This window comes from Manis pentadactyla, chromosome 5, assembly GCF_030020395.1.
Source record: "Manis pentadactyla isolate mManPen7 chromosome 5, mManPen7.hap1, whole genome shotgun sequence".
Classification (NCBI taxonomy): Eukaryota; Metazoa; Chordata; class Mammalia; order Pholidota; family Manidae; genus Manis; species Manis pentadactyla.
The window spans coordinates 35,146,122-35,164,977 of record NC_080023.1 but is presented as its reverse complement, the minus strand read 5'-3'; the positions used below and the strand labels follow the sequence as shown (position 1 = coordinate 35,164,977).

The 18,856-nt window shown below is 38.7% G+C and overlaps 1 protein-coding gene across 3 annotated transcripts in view; it reads right to left on the bottom strand.

The window, feature by feature from the left end:
* Positions 1-18,856, bottom strand: part of SLC30A9 (solute carrier family 30 member 9) — a 115,524-nt gene that overhangs the window by 58,627 nt on the left and 38,041 nt on the right. The window lies entirely within an intron of this gene.

Sequence of the window (18,856 nt, the reverse complement as noted above, 5' to 3'; positions counted from 1 at the left end):
AAAAGTGGATATATTCTGCTAAATTAAAATTCAGAACATTTGATTATCAAAAGATCTCATAAAAAATGAAAAACTCAAACTTGGAGAAAATATTTCCAACAAATAGAATCAACAAAGGATAAATATTCCTAAGTATTCCTAGGTATTCTCCAGATCAAAAAGAAAAGATAAACCATTAGAAAAAAAGGCAGAATACAATAATAAAACTTGCACAGGAAAGGAGCAACGACCAATAAATATATGATGACTGCCTCATTAACAGAATCCAAATGAAACCACAAGATGCCATTTTACAACCATCAGATTAAGAAAAAAACAACAATACTTAATGTTGGCAGGGATATGAAGCAATGGGAACTGATATGCTGCTGATGGAAATATAAAAAGGCACATTACCTTGGTAAACAAGTTGGCATTATCTAATACAATTCAACACAAGCGTAACTTATGACCTAGCCAATTCTACTTACATGTCAATTACTTGGTTTATAGAAATTTGCACAAGGGTAAAGGAGAGGGATATGAATGTTCAAAGGAGCAGTGTGTTCTTTTGTTTCAAACTGGAAAGAACCCACATGCCCATAAGTACAGAGACTAGATAAATAAACAATGTTATATTCATTAACACTTAACACAGCAGTGAATAACAATAAACATAATAATGGCTATATTTCTTTGAACCCTTTATTATGTGCCAAGCACTATTTTAAGCACTTTACATGTATCAGCTTATTTAATTCATACAACCCCAAAAAGTGTATGTACAATTATCTCCATAAAAATTAATGAACTAGACACACATACTATTAGAATCTTAGCAACAAAATTTAATGACAAAGTGAATCACAAAAAATACATAAAATAAGCCTTCATATAATGAAGTACATAAAAAGCTAAACAATGAGGGATATATACAAATGTCTAATCTTTCTTTTAAAATAGATACTGAAACACAAAATTCAGGATAGTCATATGGATACACAAGGTGAAAGGGGATACAAGGAGAATTTAATCAAGAATGTAAAGTTCTCACTGTGTTGCATATCTGAAACCAACATAAGATTGTATTATCAATGATACTTGGAAAAAAAGAATACAAGGTTCTTGGGTTGGGTGGTAAATTCCCAGGTGTTGATTTTATGTTTGCTAACTTACATATCTATTACATATGTTCTTTTATATGTACCAAATATTTTGTGATAAAAATCTCACCCTCAGGTAGAGCCAAGATGGTGGCATGAGTAGAGCAGCGGAAATCTCCTCCCCAAACCACATATATCTATGAAAATATAACAAAGACAACTCTTCCTAGAATAAAGACCAGAGGACACAGAACAACATCCAGACCACATCCATACCTGCGAGAACCCAGCGCCTCGTGAAGGGGGTAAGATACAAGCTCCAGCCCACCGGACCCAAGTGCCCCTCCCCCCAGCTCCCGGGGGGAGAAGAGTAGGCAGAGCGGGAGGGAGACAGAGCCCAGGACTGCTGAACACCCAGCCCCAGCCATCCGGACCAGAGCGCAGACACAGTGCATGCGGGGCCCTGGATACTAGCGAAACAGGGCAGCAAGAATGGTGAGTGGGTACTGGAGGCCTGGCGCCGGAGGACATAAGAAAAGCGAGCGGCCATTTTTTTTTTTTTTTTTTTTTGCTGTTTTCTTTTCGCCAGCACTTTTTGGAAGTCTTAAAGGGAAAGGGACCTCCATACTAGGGAAACAGGGCAGCAAGACCGGTGAGCAGATGCCTGAGGATGGCGCCGGAGAATAAATAAAAACGACCGGACTTTATTTATATATTTATTTATTTTTTTAATTAAAAAAAAATTTTTTTTTTTTTTGTGGTCGTTGTTTTGTTTTGGCAGGTGCCTTTTGGAAGTCTTAAAGGGGCAGGGTGGGACACTTAATCCAGAGGTAGGGAATCCGGAGATCTCTGGGCACCCTATTCCCCTGGGCTGCAGGAAGCACGGAGGCCCCTCACGAAGATAAATAGCCTCCAGGCTGCTCCCCCTCCAACAGGACTCCACCACTTTGGAGCAGCAGCCCCAGCAAGGCCACGCCCACAGCAACAGCGGAGATAAACTCCATAGCAGCCGGGCAGAAAGCAGAAGCCCTGTCTGCGTGCAGCTACCCAGCACAAGCCACTAGGGGTCGCTGTTCTCCCAGGAGAGGAGGCCCACAAACCAACAAGAAGGGAAGTCCTTCCAGCCGTCACTCGTCCCAGTTCTGCAGACTATTCCTAACACCATAAAGAGGCAAAGCTACAGGCAGACAAAGATCACAGAGACAACACCAGAGAAGGAGACAGACCTAACCAGTCTTCCTGAAAAAGAATTCAAAATAAGAATCATAAACATACTAACAGAGATGCAGAGAAATACGCAAGAGATATGGGATGAAGTCCGGAGGGAGATCACAGATGCCAGAAAGGAGATTACAGAAATGAAACAAACTCTGGAAGAGTTTATAAGCAGACTGGATAGGATGCAAGAGGCCATTGATGGAATTGAAACCAGAGGACAGGAACGCATAGAAGCTGACATAGAGAGAGATAAAAGGATCTACAGGAATGAAACAATATTAAGAGAACTGTGTGACCAATCCAAAAGGAACAAGATCTGTATTATAGGGGTACCAGAAGAAGAAGAGAGAGGAAAAGGGATGGAAAGTATCTTGGAAGAAATAATTGCGGAAAACTTCCCCAAACTGGGGGAGGAAATAATCGAACAGACCACGGAAATACAAAGAACCCCCAACAGAAAGGATCCAAGGAGGACAACACCAAGACACATAATAATTAAAATGGCAAAGATCAAGGACAAGGAAAGAGTTTTAAAGGCAGCTAGAGAGAAAAAGGTCACCTATAAAGGAAAACCCATCAGGCTAACATCAGACTTCTCAACAGAAACCCTACAAGCCAGAAGAGAATGGCATGATATATTTAATACAATGAAACAGAAGGGCCTGGAACCAAGGATACTGTATCCAGCATGACTATCATTCAAATATGACGGTGAGATTAAACAATTCCCAGAAAAACAAAAGCTGAGGGAATTTGCTTCCCACAAACCACCTCTACAGGACATCTTATAGGGACTGCTCTAGATGGGAGCACTCCTAGAAAGAGCACAGCACAAAACACTCAACATATGAAGAATGGAGGAGGAGGAATAAGAAGGGAGAGAAGAAAAGTATCTCCAGACAGTGTATATAACAGCTCAACAAGCGAGCTAAGTTAGGCAGTAAGATACTAAAGAGGCTAACCTTGAACCTTTGGTAACCACGAATTTAAAGCCTGCAATGGCAATAAGTATATATCTTTCAATAGTCACCCTAAATGTAAACGGACTGAATGCACCAATCAAAAGACACAGAGTAACAGAATGGATAAAAAAGCAAGACCCATCTATATGCTGCTTACAAGAAACTCTCCTCAAACCCAAAGACATGTACAGACTAAAAGTCAAGGGATGGAAAAACATATTTCAGACAAACAACAGCGAGAAGAGAGCAGGGGTTGCAGTACTAATATCAGACAAAATAGACTTCAAAACAAAGAAAGTAACAAGAGATAAAGAAGGACACTACATAATGATAAAGGGCTCAGTCAAACAAGAGGATATAACCATTCTAAATATATATGCACCAAACACAGGAGCACCAGCATATGTGAAACAAATACTAACAGAACTAAAGGGGGAAATAGACTGCAATGCATTCATTCTATGAGACTTCAACACACCACTCACACCAAAGGATAGATCCACTGGGCAGAAAATAAGTAAGGACACGGAAGCACTGAACAACACAGTAGAGCAGATGGACCTAATAGACATCTATAGAACTCTACATCCAAAAGCAACAGGATATACATTCTTCTCAAGTGCACATGGAACATTCTCCAGAATAGACCACATACTCGCCCACAAGAAGAGCCTCAGCAAAATCCAAAATATTGAAATTCTTCCAACCAACTTTTCAGACCACAAAGGTATAAAACTGGAAATAAATTCTACAAAGAAAAAAAAGAGGCTCACAAACACATGGAGGCTTAACAACATGCTCCTAAATAATAAATGGATCAATGAACAAATTAAAATAGAGATCAAGGAATATATAGAAACAAATGACAACAATAACACAAAGCCACAACTTCTGTGGGACGCAGTGAAAGCAGTCTCAAGAGGAAAGTATATAGCGATCCAGGCACACTTGAAGAAGCAAGAACAATCCCAAATGAATAGTCTAACATCACAATTATCAAAATTGGAAAAAAAAGAAGAACAAATGAGGCCTAAAGTCAGCAGAAGGAGGGACATAATAAAGATCAGAGAAGAAATAAACAAAATTGAGAAGAATAAAACAACAGCAAAAATCAATGAAACCAAGAGCTAGTTCTTTGAGAAAATAAACAAAAAAGATAAGCCTCTAGCCAAACTTATTAAGAGAAAAAGAGAATCAACACAAATCAACAGAATCACAAATGAGAACGGAAAAATCACGACAGACTCCACAGAAATACAAAGAATTATTAAAGACTACTATGAAAATCTATATGCCAACAAGCTGGAAAACCTAGAAGAAATGGACAACTTCCTAGAAAAATACAACCTTCCAAGACTGACCAAGGAAGAAACACAAAAGTTAAACAAACCAATTAAGAGCAAAGAAATTGAAACGGTAATCAAAAAACTAGCCAAAAACAAAACACCTGGGCCGGACGGATTTACCTCGGAATTTTATCAGACACACAGAGAAGACATAATACCCATTCTCCTTAAAGTTTTCCAAAAAACAGAAGAGGCGGGAATACTCCCAAACTCATTCTATGAAGCCAACATCACCCTAATACCAAAACCAGGCAAAGACCCCGTCAAAAAAGAAAATTACAGACCAATAAACCTGATGAATGCAGATGCAAAAATACTTAATAAAATATTAGCAAACCAAATACAAAAGTATATCAAAAGGATCATACACCATGACCAAGTGGGAATCATCCCAGGGATGCAAGGATGGTACAACATTAGAAAATCCATCAACATCATCCACCACATCAACAAAAAGAAAGACAAAAACTACATGATCATCTCCATAAATGCTGAAAAAGCATTTGACAAAATTCAGCATCCATTCATGATAAAAACTCTCAGCAAAACAGGAATAGAGGGCAAGTACCTCAACATAATAAAGGCCGTATATGATAAACCCACAGCCAACATTACACTGAACAGCAAGAAGCTGAAAGCTTTTCCTCTGAGATCGGGAACTAGACAGGGATGCCCACTCTCCCCAGTGTTATTTAACATAGTACTAGAGGTCCTACCCACGGAATCAGACAAAACAAAGAAATACAAGGAATCCAGATTGGTAAAGAAGAAGGTAAACTGTCACTATTTGCAAATGATATGATATTGTACATAAAAAACCCTAAAGACTCCACTCCAAAACTACCAGAACTGATATCGGAATATGGTAAAGTTGCAGGATACAAAATTAACACACAGAAATCTGTAGCTTTCCTATACACTAACAATGAACCAATAGAAAGAGAAATCAGGAAAACAATTCCATTCACAATTGCATCAAAAAGAATAAAATACCTAGGAATAAATCTAACCAAAAAAGTGAATGACCTATACTCTGAAAACTACAAGTCACTCTTAAGGGAAATTAAAGGGGACACTAACAAATGGAAACTCATCCCATGCTCGTGGCTAGGAAGAATTAATATCGTCAAAATGACCATCCTGCTCAAAGCAATATACAGATTTGATGCAATCCCTATCAAATTACCAGCAACATTCTTCAACGAACTGGAACAAATAATTAAAAAATTCATATGGAAACACCAAAGACCCTGAATAGCCAAAGCAATCCTGAGAAAGAAGAATAAAGTAGGGGGGATCTCACTCCCCAACTTCAAGCTCTACTATAAAGCCATAGTAATCAAGACAATTTGGTACTGGCACAAGAACAGAGCCACAGACCAGTGGAACAGAGTAGAGACTCCAGACATTAACCCAAACATATATGGTCAATTAATATTTGATAAAGGAGCCATGGACATACAATGGCGAAATGACAGTCTCTTCAACAGATGGTGCTGGCAAAACTGGACAGCTACATGTAGGAGAATAAAACTGGACCATTGTCTAACCCCATATACAAAAGTAAATTCAAAATGTATCAAAGACCTGAATGTAAGCCATGAAACCATTAAACTTGTGGAGAAAAACATAGGCAAAAACCTCTTAGACATAAACATGAGTGACCTCTTCTTGAACATATCTCCCCGGGCAAGGAAAACAACAGCAAAAATGAACAAGTGGGACTATATTAAGCTGAAAAGCTTTTGTACAGCAAAAGACACCATCAACAGAACAAATGGGAGAATGGGAGTATGGGAGAATATATTTGTAAATGACAGATCTGATAAAGGCTTGATGTCCAAAATACATAAAGACCTCACACGCCTCAGCAAACAAAAATCAAATAATCCAATTAAAAAATGGGCAGAGGAACTGAACAGACAGTTCTCCAAAAAAGAAATACAGATGGCCAACAGACACATGAAAAGATGCTCCACATCGCTAATTATCAGAGAAATGCAAATTAAAACTACAATGAGGTATCACCTCACACCAGTAAGGATGGCTGCCATCCAAAAGACAAACAACAACAAATGTTGGCGAGGCTGTGGAGAAAGGGGAACCCTCCTACACTGCTGGTGGGAATGTAAACTAGTTCAACCACTGTGGAAAGCAGTATGGAGGTTCATCAAAATGCTCAAAACAGACTTACCATTTGACCCAGGAATTCCACTCCTAGGAATTTACCCTAAGAACGCAGCAATCAAGTTTGAGAAAGACCAATGCACCCCTATGTTTATCGCAGCACTATTTACAATAGCCAAGTATTGGAAACAACCTAAATGTCCATTGGTAGATGAATGGATAAAGAAGATGTGGTACATATACACAATGAAATACTACTCAGCCATAAGAAGAGGGAAAATCCTACCATTTGCAGCAACATGGATGGAGCTGGAGGGTATTATGCTCAGTGAAATAAGCCAAGCGGAGAAAGAGAAATACCAAATGATTTCACTCATCTGTGGAGTATAAGAACAAAGGGAAAACTGAAGGAACAAAACAGCAGCGGAATCACAGAACCCAAGAATGGACTAACAGGTACCAAAGGGAAAGGGACTGGGGAGGATGGGTGGTTAGGGAGGAATAAGGGGGTGGAGGAAGAAGGGGGGGTATTAAGATCAGCATGCATAGGGGGGTGGGAGAAAGGGGAGGGCTGTACAACACAGAGAAGACAAGTAGTGATTCTACAACATTTAGCTATGCTGATGGACAGTGACTCTAAAGGGGTCTATAGTGGGGACCTGATATAGGGGAGAGCCTAGTAAACATAATATTCTTCATGTAAGTGTAGATTAAAGATAAAAAAAAAAAAAAGAAAGAAAAGGGGGATTACTCCATGATAGGATAAAACTAACTGTAAATCAATGAATAAAGCATGCTTTAAATATCCTTAACTTTGATCACTTAAAGGGTGTCAGATGATCGGCTATGGAGGTACACTTTTCTGATAATATTCTTTCCTCTTAAAAAAAAAAAAAGGCAGTTCCTGTGTGGTGACCTCCAATGAGTTCTACACAATGGTATAAAGGGCAGATCAAAGTGTGGGCAAAGGGTCTGTTTGTATTTATACAGAGGATCAAAGCCTAATTTGGCTACCAAGAAAATGAACTAAGATACGATATGAAGAAGAACTTCCAACATCAGCACCCTCTGGAAGAGTCATACCAGAAGATGATCATCAAAAAACTTCAACAAAGATCCAGGCAATGCTGCAGTTGTAGCTGCATTCATTCCACCGGTTCCTGGACTTGCCATGGGAATGAAGAAGGAGATATCTAAGCTGGCCTGTGCATACAGTAAAACAACAAATTTGACTGGATCTACACTGTTGGAACTCAACCAAGAATTAGGAGAAGTGCAAGTTGTAGTGCTCCAAAATCTTACAACTACAGACTATCTACTGTTAAAAGAACATATGGGATGTGAACAGTTCCCAGGAATGGGTTGTTTTAATTTGTCTGATTTCTCTCAGACTGTTCAAGTACAGTTGGACAATATCCATCATATCATAGACAAATTTACAAATGCCTAGGGTGCCTAACTGGTTTTCTTGGCCTCACTGGAGATGGCTGGTAATTATAGATCTGCTTTGGTTATGTAACTGTATTCCTATTATGTTATTGTGTGTGTGCAATTTAATTAGTACTTTAAAACCTATACATGCTTAAATTACTCTACAAGAAGATATGTCAAAGAAATAATCAATCTCCCCATGTTTTCTTCCATCTGCTACCTCTATAGCTTTTCTTCTTCCTTCCTAATTACAACCCTTAAATAGAATTCGTGCCTCATATCGAATTTATCGAGTATCATAATTCTTCCAAGTGCTAAAGATACCTCAAGACAAATGCTGGGCATAGAAGCCACAGGGCATAAATATGCAAAGAAGTAAAAAGCTAACCATTTCAAACAATAAGGCTTCTCTCTCACTTACCAACTTTACATCTCCCTGTATCGCCCCGGAAGATGACTGGTTAGCCAGAGACGGGTAAGATTCCTCAAGGGAGGAACAACCTAAGACAGGCACAGTCGCAGGGGGGTCATCAGGTGAGAAATTGGGGATCAACAGAGGTGAGGCTTAGAACCTCTCCCCCGTTTTGAGAGAAATCTTCTGCATCCGTGGATGTTTTATTGCCCTTGTCTAGCTTGGATTAACACATAGTCTACAGGCACACACCTGATCATCTACATTTGCTCTCTTACAACACTAAACTAAGTTTTCTACCTTTATTTTACATCTACCTACCACTTCAGCATTTTGTTAAAAATAATAATAATAATAATAATAATAAAGGGAGAAATGTGGTATCCACATATAAATCAAGTATAAAAATCAAACGAGTATTCATATTTGACCTGATTGTTTATGGTTCATAATGCGTGATCAAAACTGAAAGTTTCTGTGATGACTGCCCTTGCACTGTTCACCATGTAAGAACTTATTCACTATGTAAGAATTTGTTTACCATGTAAGAACTTGTTCATTATACTTTAGAAGATTGGAGACTGTTGAGAATTAGGCTTGGCGTTGATTAATGATTGTGCATTGAGTCCCCTATACAGAATTTTATTGTTGTTAACAACCATTTGATCAATAAATATAAGATATGCCCACTCAAAAAAAAAAAAAATCTCACCCTTAAAACATTTTCCCTTATGTATATCCTCAGTTAATAATAAAATAACATTTCAGAGTTCATTAATAACTTTTACTATGAGCTTTGTACTGTACTATGTGCTCTATGTACATTATTTCATTTAATCCTCAAAAAACAGGTCTGGATTAAGTACTACTATCTTCATCTTACTAATGAGGAAACTGAGGCACAGAGAAGTTTTTAACTTCCTCCAAAGTCACACAGCTAGTATTTTAAACATGGAGCCACAAAATGACAGAAACCCAAGTCATTTTGATTAGTCTATGCTCTTAACCACTCTCCTATATTGCCTCTATGTTTAAAGTAACATTTGATTTCTGAGTACATATTTATGTATTTTTCATGGGGAAAAAAGAGGATAAATGTGAAAACTAGATGAGCAACATGAGGATCACTGGCAACTTTCTGACAAAAGCATTTGCAGCAGGAAAAATGAGGATGGAAGCAAAAGGCTGAGTTGAGAATGGGAGATGAGAAAGTGAAAGCAATTATTTGGGACTTCAGCAGGAGCTAGAAAGGAGAATGGAATCAAGGAAAGATTGATTATGTTTACATAGATAGCCAGAAGTGATGAAGTAAGGAGGGAAAAACCTCCTTTGCAGTAGACTAAAGGGAATAATCACAAGAGCAAAGTCCTGAGTAGAAGAGACAGTAGAGGTTCCAGAACATGTATCTCTAAAAATGTAATGAAAAAGAAATTAACTCTTCCTGGACATTTAGATTATGAGTGTATTTAAATGATACTGAACACCATGAAATTGGAATACTTGTTCAGTGGTACATTTGGTTTTCTGCCATCTTATTGTCTGTTTTCAGTTTACCATTATCTTTTTGCTTTTATTTTCATTTTGCTTTTCCTGCCATTTATTAGATTGTTGAAGTGTTCTATATTCTCTTCACACTCCATCTCTCATGCTGGTCTGGAATTATATATCTATTGTTTTAATGATTTACATTTAATGATAATATATTTCTATTTTCATAAGATTATATTTATATTGCTTAAATGATTCCATTAAAAAATTTAACATACATACTTTCCTGTAAATCTTTCTAGCCACCTATAAAGTTATTCAGTATCTTTACCTTCCTCTGGACAAGAAAAAATCCTTTAGCCACTGGAAAATTTCATCTTATTATTTTGACTAAAATTTTAGCATTTAATATAAAAAGTTACTATTTTTACTATCAGTAGTTAATTTTACCAACACATTTTATCCATTTCTTGCTCATCAATGTTTTTTTCATAACCCAGCACTTTTGTCCTGAGTTTTATTCTGCATCTTACAGAAACTATAGAAATTTTAAATTTAATGTGGGTGGGTTACTACTAAGTAACATTCATATTTCTATATATGAAATGTTTCTATTTTGCCTTCACTCCAGAATATTTAGACCAGTGAAAATGCTGGATAACATTTATTTTTCCTCATATCTTTTCATAAATATTATTGCAAACCACCCATCCCTTTGTTTTCTGTATATTCTTGCAGATAAACAGTCTACTTCAGGGGGACAGGAAAAAAGATGGTGGAGAAAGAAGGCAAGGCAGAAACTTCCTCCCAAAAACACATAAAAGAAAAAACAGCAAATATGAGTAAACCTGAAAACGACCTGAAGACTGCACAACAGACCCCCTACACCCAGGGAATAAAACCACACAGAAAAGGGTAAAGTGGCAGAGCCCCATTTGAGTGGGACCCAAGTCCTCTCCCCAGCCCCAACCCACAGGAGGAAGAAAGAGGAACAGAGAAGGGAGAGGACAGGAACCCAGGAACACTGCATACCTGGCCCTGGAGATCTACTCCAGGAAAACAAGCCCACATTACATTGGGTTCTGGTGATTAGTGTAGCTGGACACCAGGGACAGCTGAAAAACTTTGGGAGGCTGAGACTCCAGCTGTTTATGGAGGACAGGCATTTTCTGCCAAAGCAGAGATGGCAGGTTGAAATACTTGCCAGCAGTGGGAAGAGTGCCAGGGGATAGGGGTTGGCCGGAGCTCTCTCCTCAGGATAAAGGGCAGGAGGACGATACCTACTCAGCCCTCACTTGGCCCAAGAAATTGGGAACTTTCAGGAGCCTCAGATGCTCCATACCCCTCACTGGCAACTCAACTCCAAGGCACCTCCCTGAACACAACACTGGCAAGCCAACCCACTTAGCCAAGCAGTAGTATCACACTTTGAGGACTCGCAGACAGAGGGAGATTCTCCCAGGTTTCTTGGCCCCATTTCAGCCCAACTTGGGAGATGCCTACAGGAGCCAGCCCCAAGAGCTCCTTTCTCTCAGCAGGTGTCCAAGCCCAGCTGGACCTCCTCTGCTGCCCTGCCACAGAGCCACACAATGGCCACACCCACCATATTAACTCTGTAGGGCAGAGGTGGCCTCACCACAATGATCTCAGCAGAGGCTTCTGCTTGTATCACAAATGCTGCAGCTGAAGCAAGCTGCTGGTACAGACTCAGACCACTACAGATGGTACAGACTCAGACCACTACAGAAGACAGACAGAAAGGCTGCCCTGCCCACTACATGCCAACAGCTGGGGATCCCACAAAGCAGAAACAGACATTGGACAGTAAACAATGTTGAGCTTCTGAGCGCTATAGGATCCCTCCTTCATAAAGCTATTACTCTATAGGTCACAAAGCATACTAGATCCATCTAACACAAAGGAAGAAACAAAGAAACCCTGACAAAATGAGAAGGCAGATAAATATATTGCAAACAAAACTATAGGAAAAGACACCAGAAAGAGGTCTGAATGAAACTGAGATAATCAACCTTCTTGATAAAGATTTCAAAGCAGAAGTGATAAACATGCTCACAGATTTACAGAAAAACATTCAAGATCTCAGTGAGGACCTCAACAAAGAGACAGAAGAACTGAAAAAGCTACTCAGAGCTAAAGAACACAGTAACTGAAATGAAACATACAACGGAGAGATGAAAGAGTAGATTACTGCAAGTAGAGGACACACTCAATGAAATGGAAATTAGAGAATAGGAGCACAGCAAAGCTGAGAAACAGAGAGAAAAAAGGATCTCTAGAAATGAAAGAACAATAAGAGAGCTGTAGGACCAATCCAAATGAAACAAGATAGGGGTACCCGAAGAAGAGGAGAGAGACAAAGGGATAGAAAGTCTCTTTGAGGACATAATTGTTGAAAACATCCCCAATCTGGAGAAGGAAACAGACACAGAGGTCATGGAAATGCAGAGAGCCCCTAATAAAAGGAACCATAGGAAGACAACACCAAGACATATAATAATTAAAATGGCAAAGACCAAGGACAAGGAGAGTACTGAATGCAGTCAGAAACAGAAACCATCAGGCTATCAGCAGACTTCTCAGAAGAAACTTTACAAGCCAGAAGGGAATGGCATGAACTATTTAATGTAGTGAAAAAGAAGGATCTTAAACCAAGAATCCTCTAACCGGCAAGATTATCATCTAAATTTGAAGCAGGGATTAAGCAATTTCCAGATAAACAATAGTTGAAGGAATATACCACCACTAAGGGAGACTTACAGGATATGTTAAAGGGACTTCTGTAAATGGAAATGTCTCTAAGGCTAAATAGTTTTCACCAGTGAAAACAAACCCACAGTAAAGGTAGTAGATTAATTAATCACCAAGCAAGTACAAAATTAAAACAAAAGCAAAATCAACCATACACAAATCAGTCAAGAGAAATACAAAAAATGCAGATTATGACATCTAAAACAAAAAGTGTGGAGGAGGAATAAGAAAAAACAGTACCTTTAGATTGTGTTTGAAATAAACAATAATTAAAGACAGATTGACATATAGTAAAGAAGCCATCCTTGAACATTTTGTAACCAAAACTAAAGCCTACAATAGATACACAAAAAAAATATTAAAAGAGAAATCCATTCACAACACTAAAGAAAACTATCAAATAACAAAGAGAAGGGTATAAAAGAGGAAGAAAGTAACAGAGAGGAGCACAATTAATAAAATGACAATAAGTACATATTTTTCAATAATCACCATAAATGTGTAAATGGACTGAATGCACCAATCAAAAGACAGAGTGGCAGAATGGACAAAGAAACAAGACCCATCTATATGCTACCTACAAGAGACTGACTCCAAACACAAAAACACACACAGACTAAAAGTGAGGGGATGAAAAAAGACGTTTCATGCAAATAATAGGAGAAAAAAGCAGGAGTAGCAGTACTTATATCAGACAAAATAGACTTCAAAACAAAGACAGTAACAAGAGACACAGAAGGATATTTCATAATGATAAAGGCCTCAGTCCAACAAGAGGATATAACCATTATAACTATCTATACACCCAACATAGGAGCAACTAAGGATGTTAAACAAATACTAACGGAATTAAAGCGGGAAACAGATTGCAATACATTCATTTTAGGAGACTTTAACACACCATTCAAAACAAGAGACAGATCAACTAGACAGAAAAATAAACATAGGCACTGAACAATACATTAGATCAGATGGATTTAACAGATATCTACAGAACATTCTGCCCAAAAGCACCTGGATACACATACTTCTCAAGTGTACATAGAACATTATCCAGAATAGTTCACATCCTAGGCCACGAAAAGGAAGAAATAAAGATGGCCAACAGGCACATGAAAAGATGCTCCATATGGCTAATCATCAGGGAAATGCAAATCAAAACCACTATGAGACATCACCTCACACCAGTTAGGATGGCCACTATCCAAAAAACAAGAAATAACAAATGTTGGCAAAGATGCAGAGAATGGAAACACTCCTACACTGTTGGTGAGAATTTAAATTGGTGCGACCACTATGGAAAGCAACACGGAAGTTCCTCAAAAAACTAAAAGTAGAAATACCATTAGATCCAGTAACTCAACTTCTAGGAATTTCCCCTAAAGAAAACAAAATCCCTGATTCGAAAGATATATCCTCCTCTATGTTTATCACTGCATCATTTGCAATCACCGACATATGAAAGCAACCTAAGTGTCCATCAATAGAATGGATAAAGGAGATGTAGTGCATATATACAATAGAATATTATTCAGCCATAAAAAGAAAAGAAATCCTGCCATTTGCAACAAAATGAATGCATCTAGAGGGTATTATGTTCAGTGAAATAAGCCAGGTGGAGAAAAACAAATACCATATGATTTCACTTATTTGTGGAGTATAAAACAAAGTGAAACAAAAGAACAAAACAAAGTAAACTCATAGACACTAAGAAGTGATTATCAAGGGGGAGAGGTTGTGGTGGGTAGTGTGGAAGGATGAGGGGAATAAAGGGGCACAATCACAATATAAGTTGTGCAATCACAATATTTGCACAAGATATTTGCAATCACAATATAAGTTGGTCATGGGGACAGTAGTACAGTATGGAGAACATAGTCAATGATTCTGTAACATCTTTTTTGTTGTTCTGTTATGTCTGCTAGGTCCACCTGTTTTAGTGTATCGTTCAGTGCCTTTGTTTCCTTACTTATTTTCTGTCTGGTTGATCTAATGAGGTGAGTGGTGTGTTAAAATCTCCTAAAGTGACTGTGTTGCAGTCTGTTTCCTCCTTTAATCCTGTTAGTATTTGTTTTACATCTTTTGGTGCTCCTATACTGGGTGCACAGATATCTATAATGGTTATATCCTCTTGTTGGACTGAGGCCTTTATCATTATGTAATATACTTCTTTGCCTCTTGTTACTTTTTATTTTGAAATCTATTTTGTCCAAGTACTGCTACTCCTGCTTTTTTCCTCCCTATTATTTGCATGAAATACCTTTTTCCGTCCTTTCACTTTTAGTCTGTACGTCTTTGGGTCTGAAATGAGTCTTTTGGAGGCAGTATATACATGGGTCTTGTTTCTTTATCCATTCTGCCACTCTGTGTCTTTTGATAGGTGCATTCACCCATTTACATTTAAGGTGATTATTGATAGATATGTGCTTATTGCTATTGTAGGCTTTAGATTTGTGGTTACCAAAGGTTCAAGGATAGCTTCCTTACTATCTAACAGTCTATCTTAAATCACTGATTATCTATTTTGAATAATTCTAAAGGTACTTTTTTCTTGTCCTTTCTTCTTCCTCTTCCTCCTCCACACTTCATATATTAGTAGGTGTCATATACTGCACTTTTTGTGTATCCCTTGACTAACTATGTGAGTGGATGACTTAATTTTGTACTCCCTTGGTAATTAATTAGTCTACTACCTTTAGTATGGGTTTTTCTCTAGCAATAGCTATTTAGCCTTAGGAACATTTCCATCTGCAGCAGTTTTTTTAACACATCCTGTAGGGCAGGCTTAATGGTGGTGTATTCCTTCAAATTTTGTTTACCTGAAAATTGTTTAACCCTGCTTCAAATTTAAATGATAATCTTGCCAGGTAGGGTACTCTTGGTTTCAGATCTTTCTGTTTCATTACATTAAATAGTTCATGCCATTCCCTTCTGGCCTGTAAGGTCTCTGCTGAGAAGTCTGCTGATAGGCTGATGGGGTTTCCTTTATAAGTAATCTTTTTTCTGTTTCTGGCTGCATCCAATACTCTCTCCTTGTCCTTGATCTTTGCCATTTTAATTATTCTATGTCTTCGCATTGTCTTCCTGTGGTTCTTTTATTAGGGGCTCTCTGTTTCCTTCCCCAGATTGGGGATGTTTTCAACAATTATGGCCTCAAAGAGACTTTCTATCCCTTTGTCTCTCTCCTCTTCTTCGGTACCCCTATAATGCAAATATTGTTTCACTGGATTGGTCCTACAGCTCTTATTACTCTTTCATTTCTAGGGATCCTTTTTTTCGTTTTTTGGCTTGTTTCCTTGCTCCCTAATTTCCAGACCACCTACAAATTTTCCAACCTGTGAAAGTCTGCTATTAATTCCCTCCATTGTATTTTTCATTTCAGATATTGTATTCTTCAGTTCTGAGTAACTTGTCTGGAGGTCTTCTATCTTTTTCTTCAGGTCCTCCCTGAGATCATGAATTTTTTCTGTATATCTGTAAGCATGTTTATGACTTACATTGAAGTCTTCATCAAGAATATTGGAGAAGGAGTATTAAAAATGGCGGTGTGAGAGGTGAGACACAGGCCTCTTCCTAAAACCGCATATAATAAGAAAATATAATACAACTAATCCTGAAAGAACAACAGGAAAGAAGGCTCCGCCAGACTACATAAACCTGGAGAAAAGAATAGACCTCGTGGAACAGGATAATGTACCAAAGCTGTGACCTGGCAGAACCCAAGCCCTTTCCCCATCCCAGCTCACTGGCAGGAGGAATAGAAACAGAGTGGGGAGGGAGTGGAGGCCTGGGACTGCTGAACACCTAGCTCTGGAGATCTGCTCTGGGAGCACAAACCTACATTGCATGGTGCTCTAGTGATTAGTGGGGTTGGAAAGTTAAGACAGGCAGAATACCTGGAGAGACTGAGATTCCAGCCGCTTGTGGAAAACAGGGATCCATATCCAGCTGCTCTGGGACAAAAGAAAGGCAGGCAGTCTGAGAGACTTCCTAACAGGGAGGGCTAAATGGGCAAGGATTGCACAGAGCTTACTGCTCAGGAGAAAGGACAGGTAGACAAAACTGTCCAGGTGCACTCTGCCCAACAGGTTGGGAACTTTCACGATCTTCAGGCACTCCAGCCCCCCTGGCTGGCTACACAGCTCCAAGGCTCCCCTCCGTGATACGCAGACTGCTGTGTCTTCCTCCCAGACAGCCCACACCTGGCTCGCAAACCAGCAAACCCTGCCATGGCATCAGGCCAGCCAAAGGGAAGCCATGCCTAAAGCAGATACAAACACAAAGCACAGAGGCTTACACCTGTGTGCTCAGCCCCTGGTTCTGGCAGTGGTGAAAGGCATAGCAGCCAGAAAGCAGGAAACAGCTCTTTCTTTCCCCCAGGCACCAACACCACTCCCCTGCAACCCCCAACATTGCTCCAAGGGCTGAGCAGCTCCAGACAGTAGAACTTCAGGGCACTAGAGGGCACCACATACAAACATGAAACATCAAAGGACCTTCATTCAAAGCAAAATCCTATGTACACCAGAGAAAGAGGCAAATGAAACCGATCTCATGAATCTTCCTGAAGGAGATTTCTAAATAAAAATCATAAACATGCTCATGGAGGTACAGAAAAATATTCAAGAACTCAGGAATGAATTCCAGTTGGAGATCCAATCATAACGGAACACAGTACCAGAAATGAAATATACAATGGAAGGTTTTAAAAGCAGATTAGATATGGTGGAGGAGACGATAAATGAAACAGAAATTAGAGAAGAGGAATAAAAAGAAGCTGAGGCACAGAGAGAAAAAGGGATCTCTAAGAATGAAAGAATATTGAGAGAACTGTGTGACCAATCCAAACTGAACAATATTCATATTATAGGGGTACCAGAAGAAGAAAAAGGAGAAAAAGAGATAGAAAGTGTCTTTGAGGAAGTAACTGCTGAAAACTTCCTCAATTTGGGGACCCAAGGAAGACAGTACCAAGACATATAATAATTAAAATGGCAAAGATCAAGGATAAGGACAGACTATTAAAAGTAGCCAGAGAGAGAAATAAGATCACATACAAAGGAAAATCCAACAGGCTATCATCAGATTTCTCAGCAGAAACCTTACAGGCCAGAAGGGAGTGGCATGCTGTATTTAATGCAATGAAGCAGAAAGGCCTCAAACTAAGAATACTTTATCTGGCAAGATTATCATTTAAATTTGAAGGAGGGATTAAACAATTTCCAGATAACCAAAAGCTGATAGAATTTAGCTCCCACAAACCATCTCTACAGTGTATTTAGGAGGGACTGCTATAGATGGAACTGTTCCTAAGGTAAAATAGCTGTCATCAGAGGTAATAAAAAGGGAGACAAAGAGTACAGAAAATAATACCTAATATATATAAAGAATGGAGGAGGAAGAAAAGGAGGGAAAAAAAGAACAGAACTTTTAGATTGTGTTTGTAATAGCATACTAAGTGAGGTAAGTTGGACTCTTATATAGTAAGGAAGTTACCCTTAACCTTCGGTAACCACGAATCTAAAGCCTACAATGGCAATAAGAACATACCTATCGATTATCAGCCTAAGTATAAGTGGTCTGAATGCACCAATCAAAAGACATACAGTCACTGAATGGATATAAAAACAGGACCCATCTATATGCAGCCTACAAGAGACTCACTTTAAACCCAAAGACATGCACAGACTAAAGGTGAAGGGATGGAAAAAGATATCTCATGCAACTAATAGGGAGAAAAAAGCAGGAGTTGCAGTACTTGTAGCCAAAATAGGCTTCAAAACAAAGAAAGTCACAAGAGACAAAGAAGATCATTCCATAATGAAAAAGGGGTCAATCCAACAAGAAGACATAACCATTATAAATACCTATGCACCCAACACAGGATCACCTACATAGGTAAAACAAATACTAGTAAAATTAAAAGGGGAAATATAATTTAATGCAGTCATTCTAGGAGACTTCAACACATAACTTACTCCAAAGGATAGATCAACCACACAGAAAATAAGTAAGGAGACA